Source organism: Berghia stephanieae, unplaced genomic scaffold (genome assembly GCF_034508935.2).
Source record: "Berghia stephanieae isolate SIO BIC M18660-M18661 unplaced genomic scaffold, UCSD_Bste_1.3 scaffold5592, whole genome shotgun sequence".
Taxonomy (NCBI): Eukaryota; Metazoa; Mollusca; class Gastropoda; order Nudibranchia; family Aeolidiidae; genus Berghia; species Berghia stephanieae.
This window is the reverse complement of record NW_027627058.1, coordinates 1-5533: the sequence shown is the minus strand read 5'-3', so window position 1 is coordinate 5533 and position 5533 is coordinate 1. Positions and strand designations below refer to the sequence as shown.

At 61.8% G+C, this 5533-nt stretch overlaps 3 pseudogenes; all 3 read left to right on the top strand.

The window, feature by feature from the left end:
* Positions 1 to 480: 480 nt before the first annotated feature.
* LOC144962042 (small subunit ribosomal RNA) lies at positions 481 to 2510 on the top strand (annotated as a pseudogene).
* Positions 2511 to 2712: 202 nt separating this feature from the next.
* Positions 2713 to 2869, top strand: LOC144962041 (5.8S ribosomal RNA; annotated as a pseudogene).
* A 947-nt stretch (positions 2870 to 3816) lies between these two features.
* On the top strand, positions 3817 to 5533 carry LOC144962043 (small subunit ribosomal RNA; annotated as a pseudogene; the record flags this gene model as incomplete).

Genomic DNA, 5533 nt, shown 5'->3' with positions numbered 1-5533 from the left:
GGGTTTGCCATATCCTTTGGGGCCCAAATCTGAATTGCCCAAAAAAATTTTTTTTTTTAGTAGTACGCAAGAGGAAAAGGGCTACCTTACCAGGGGTTTGGACGTATAGTAGGGAAGGCGGTCGTCGGTCGGAAAAATTGAAATTGAAGCAAGGCGAGCCGAAAGGCGCGCGGTGGCCTCTGGTACACCCACGGTCACCAGCGCCTGGACGAGCGGTGGTCGGAGAGTCCGGAGTCGGTCCCAGGTTAGCTCTCGGTAGAGGACCTAGAGTCGTGTGAGCGCGAGCGTGTCCGGGCGGTCGGAGCAGTCCGACCCAGCAGCGAGAAGGCCGAAGGGGTGAACGTTTGTGCGGTAGAGTCGAGAAGGGCCGTCGGCGAAGGAGTCGAGCGCTGGGAGTTCTCGGCGTCTGGGCTTCGGTCGTCGGCGCCCGTAGCCTCCTGTCCCAGCGGGTCCGTCCCGCCGGGTTGGAAATGGATACGCTACCAGGTTGATCCTGCTGTAGTCTTATGCTTGTCTTGAGGGTTAAGCCTGCACGCCTATGCTCACCCTACACAGAAGGGGAAGCCGCGAACTGCTCAGTATATCGGCGATAATACACGGGGTGGGCGATGTTTGTCCGGACACCTGTAGGAATCCCAGAGCTAATACGTGCACACGAGTCCTCCTCCTAACGGGGTTACCTCCGCGGGGAGAGGGCGCATTTATTAGGATCTTGACCGGCGGGGGGTGGTTAACGCCGCCCGCCAGGCTGAGGCGAACTCGGGGTATGTGACGACCGCGGGTAGCGGCGTGCCCGTTTGCTCGCCGTCCCATCAAATTTAGACGGCCCGGGCAAGAGCCCCCCTTGTTGGCTACGGGTGACGGGGGAAATCAGGGTTCGATCCCGGAGAGGGAGCCTGCGAGACGGCTACCACGTAAGGGGGGCAGCAGGCGCGCAACTTACCCACTCCCAGCACGGTGAGGTAGTGAAGATAAATGTCGGGGCTGGCTCGCATGCGAGCCTAGCGGTCGGATTGAGCGTAGACCAAACACGTGCCGTTGATGACCTATCGGAGGGCAAGCCTGGTGCCAGCAGCCGCGGTAATTCCAGCTCCGATGGCGTATGTTGTAGTTGCTGCGTTTAAAACGCTCGTAGTTGGATCTCTGAGGTGACGGCAGCGACAAACCGCGGGTGACGTTGCCCCGGCGATTATGCACCGTCGTGGTTTTGGGGATGGAGCAAGCGGTGCCTTCCGGTGCCGCAACCGGACCCTCGCGACGGATCTCGCCGGGCATCGCTTGCCCGTCGCTGCCGGTTTAGTCTCTTTCCGTCTTAAGCCGTGTCGGCTTGGTACGGGCGTATCTGGGCCGACACTAAGGTACGGGCGGTGTTCTCCCTGAATCAATTGGAGTGCTCAAAGCAGGTCGTGCTCGCACAGCTTTGCTCGGAACGATGTGATGACGCCACCGCCCCGCAATGTAACCACGGGACCGGTCTCCGTGGGGGCGGTGGCGAGGTCTATAGAGACGGCCGGGGGGCGGCGTACTACGCGGGAGGGGTGGAATCCGACGATCGCGGTGGACGAACAAGAGCGAAGGCACCGGCCAAGAGCGCCTTCGTTGATCATGAACGAAAGTCGGAGGAACGAACGCGATCAGGTACCGCGGTAGTTCCGACAGTAAACCAATGCCGACCGGTTACGCGGGACGTCCCTGTGGGGAAGCCTCGCGAGGCCCGGAGAAATCAGAGTGCCTGGGCTCCGGGGGGAGTACGGTCGCAAGGCTGAAACTTAAAGGAATTGACGGAAGGGCACCACCAGGAGTGGAGCCTGCGGCTCAATTTGACTCAACACGGGAAGCTTACCAGGTCCGGACAACCGCGTGGATTGACAGACTGAGGCTCTTTCATGATTCGGTGGGTGGTGGTGCATGGCCGTTGCTAGCCGTGGAGCGATCCGTCTGGTTCATTCCGATAACGGGCGAGACTCTGCCCTGGCGGATAACAAACGGCGGTCAAGAGGGGTCCGTCTCACGGGTTGGGTCGGCGTTCGGCTCTCGGGTCGGGCGGTCGGTCTTCCCACTCAGGGAGAGGCGGTGCCCGGACCGCCGTCGCGCAGGCCGCGTCCTGCAGGGATTGACCTCGAGCAGTGCGTACGAGATGGAGCCATAAAGGTCTGTGATGCCTTGACGTCCTGGGCTGCACGTGTGCTACAGTGGTGGCGCCAGCCGGCGCGGTGTAGACGTGAGCGTAGGAGTCTTCATGTCGGGGTCGGTCTTCCTGCGAGTTGGGCCGTGAACTCGGAATGCCACGTAGTCACGGTCAGCAATCCGTGCCGACTACGTCCCTGCCCTTTGTACACACCGCCGTCGCTACCTTCGGTGGACGGCGACAGCCAGGGCCCGGAGTGGCCGGCGAGACGGAGCTTCGGCTCCTGAATCGCAGTGTCGCGAGGGTCGCCCGAACTGCGCTGCCCCGAGAGGGTAAAAGTCGTAACAAGGTTACCGTAGGTGAACCTTCGGTAGGATCACGTCCGATTTCGTTTTGCCCCCAGCCCCCGCCCGACGGGTGAAGGGTTAAAACACTGTCCGGTGAGGCCGGGCCCTGCTCCCTGGCCGGGGAGCGGTCAGGCTGATAAACGGGCGGCGGCGTTGCGCCGCGATTTAACCGCGCGCCCCCACGCTTGCCCCCCACCCTTTGTCGTCGTTTGGCCTTAACGAGGGGAAAATAAATACAACCTTTGGCGGTGGAATCACTCGGCTCGCGCGTCGATGAAGAGGGCGGCCAGCCGTATTGAGTCGTGTGAACTGCAGCTGCCTCATTGAACATCGCGTCTTGAACGCAAATTGGGGCCCGTGGCGTAAGTCACCGGCCACGTCCGTATGAGGGTCGGCCCTACGACGTCCCCGCAACGGTCTTCTCGGGGGGACTGAGCGGCGCGACGTGCCGTACCGGTCGGGTCTCGGCCCGACTGGCGGCCGTAGATCGAGGGTCCCGTCTGACCACGGGAGCGTCGTCCCCCCCGCCTCTGGGTAGGGCGGGGGACACGATAAGAGCGCACCGAAGAGGGGAAGCACGCAACGCGATCGGCTGCTTCTTCCTCAATCCTCGGGCCGGGCTCGATGTACACGCGAGCGAGGGCTTCGTGGGGGTATGCGGGGAAGTAATATAACGACGCGCGGGGGAACCCGACGGTGGGCGATTGCCGACCTCATATCGGACGAGGGTACCCGCCGAACTAAAGCATTTCAGTAAGCGGGGCCTTTTGGGCCCCGACTCGCTCGGAAGACCGTTTACGGGGCGTTAAACGCGTTCCCGTATTTGCAAAGAGTAGTGCGATGGGAAAATTCGGGCTTTTTCGGAGGTCGGGCTCGGGTTTTGCCATACGTGCCGGGGGTCGAATCTGAATTTGCACCAAAAAATTTTTTTTTTTAGTAGTCCGCAAGGGAAAAGGGCTACCTTCCAGGGGTTTGGGACGTATAGTAGGGAAGCGGTCGTCGGTCGGAAAAATTGAAATTGAAGCAAGGCGAGCCGAAAGGCGCGCGGTGGCTCTGGTAACCCACGGTCACCACGCCTGACGAGCGGTGGTCGGGAGTCCGGATTTCGGTTCCGGTTAGCTCCTCGGAGAGGCAGAGTCGTGTGAGCGCGAGCGTGTCCGGGCGGTCGGAGCGTCCGACCCAGCAGCGAAAAGGCCGAAGGGGTGAACGTTTGTGCGGTAGAGTCGGAAGGGCCGTCGGGGAAGGAGTCGAGCGCTGGGAGTTTCGGCGTCTGGGCTTGGTCGTCGGCGCCCGTAGCCTCTGTCCCAGCGGGTCCGTCCGCCGGGTTGGAAATGGATTACGCACCGGTTGATCCTGCTGTAGTCTTTATGCTTGCTTTGAGGGTTAAGCCATGCACGCCTATGCCAAACCTACACAGAAGGGGAAGCCGCGAACTGCTCAGTATATCGGCGATAATCACGGGGTGGGCGATGTTTGTCCGGCACCTGTAGGATACCCCAAAGAATAAATACGTGCACACGAGCCCTCCTCCTAACGGGGTTTCCCCCGCGGGGAGAGGCGCATTTATTAGGATCTTGACCGGCGGGGGGGTGGTTAAGGCCGCCCGCCAGGCTGAGGCGAACTCTGGGTATGTGCCGACCGCTGTTAGCGGCGTGCCGTTTGCTCGCCGTCCCATCAAATTTGACGGCCCGGGCAAGGCCCCCGTGTTGGCTACGGGTGACGGAGGATCAGGGTTCGATCCGGAGAGGGAGCCTGCGAGACGGCTACCACGCTTAAAAGGGTGGCAGCAGGCGCGCAACTTACCACTCCCAGCACGGTGAGGTAGTGAAGATAAATGTCGGGGCTGGGCTCGCATGCGAGCCTAGCGGTCGGATTGAGCGTGACCAAACACGTGCCGTTGATGACCTATCGGAGGGCAAGCCTGGTGCCAGCAGCCGCGGTAATTCCAGCTCCGATGGGTAGTTGTAGTTGCTGCGTTTAAAACGCTCGTAGTTGGATCTCTGAGGTGACGGCAGCGACAAACCGCGGGTGACGTTGCCCCGGCGATTATGCAAAAGTCGTGGTTTGGGGATGGAGCAAGCGGTGCCTTCCGGTGCCGCAACCGGACCCTCGCGACGGATTTTCGCCCGGGGATCGCTTGCCCCTCGTGCCCGGTTTAGTCTCTTTCCGTTTAAGCCGTGTCGGCTTGGTACGTGGCGTATCTGGGCCGACACTAAGGTAGGGGGTGTTCTCCCTGAATCAATTGGAGTGCTCAAAAGCAGGTCGTGCTCGCCAGCTTTGCTCGGAACGATGTGATGGGCGCCACGCCCGCAATGTAACCACGGGACCGGTCTCCGTGGGGCGGTGGGCGAGGTCTATAGAGACGCGGGGGGCGGCGTACTACGCGGGAGGGGTGGAAACCGACGATCGCGGTGGGGGCGAACAAGAGCGAAGGCACCGGCCAAGAGCGCCTTCGTTGATCATGAACGAAAGTCGGAGGAAAAGAACGCGATCAGGTACCGCGGTAGTTCCGACAGTAAACCATGCCGACCGGTTCGCGGGGACGTCCCCCTTGGGGGAAGCCTCGCGAGGCCCGGAGAAATCAGAGTGCCTGGGCTCCGGGGGGGTACGGTCGCAAGGCTGAAACTTAAAGGAATTTCGGAAGGGCACCACCGGAGTGGAGCCTGCGGCTCAATTTGACTCAACACGGGGAAGCTTACCAGGTCCGGACACCCCGTGGATTGACAGACTGAGGCTCTTTCCCTGATTCGGTGGGTGGTGGTGCATGGCCGTTGCTAGCCCGTGGAGCGATCCGTTGGTTCATTCCGTAACGGCGAGACTTGCCCCGGGGGATAACAAACGGCGGCAAGAGGGGCCGTCTCACGGGTTGGGTGGGGTTTGGCTTGGGTCGGGGTCGGCTTCCCCCCCAGGGAGGCGGTGCCCCGGACCCCCGCGGCCCGGCCGCGCCCGCAGGGATTTACCCCGACAGTGCGTAGAGTGGAGCCCTAAAGGTCTGGAGCCCCTTTGAGTCCTGGGGGGACGTGTGTACTGGGGGGCCAGCCGGCGCGGGTAACCGTGG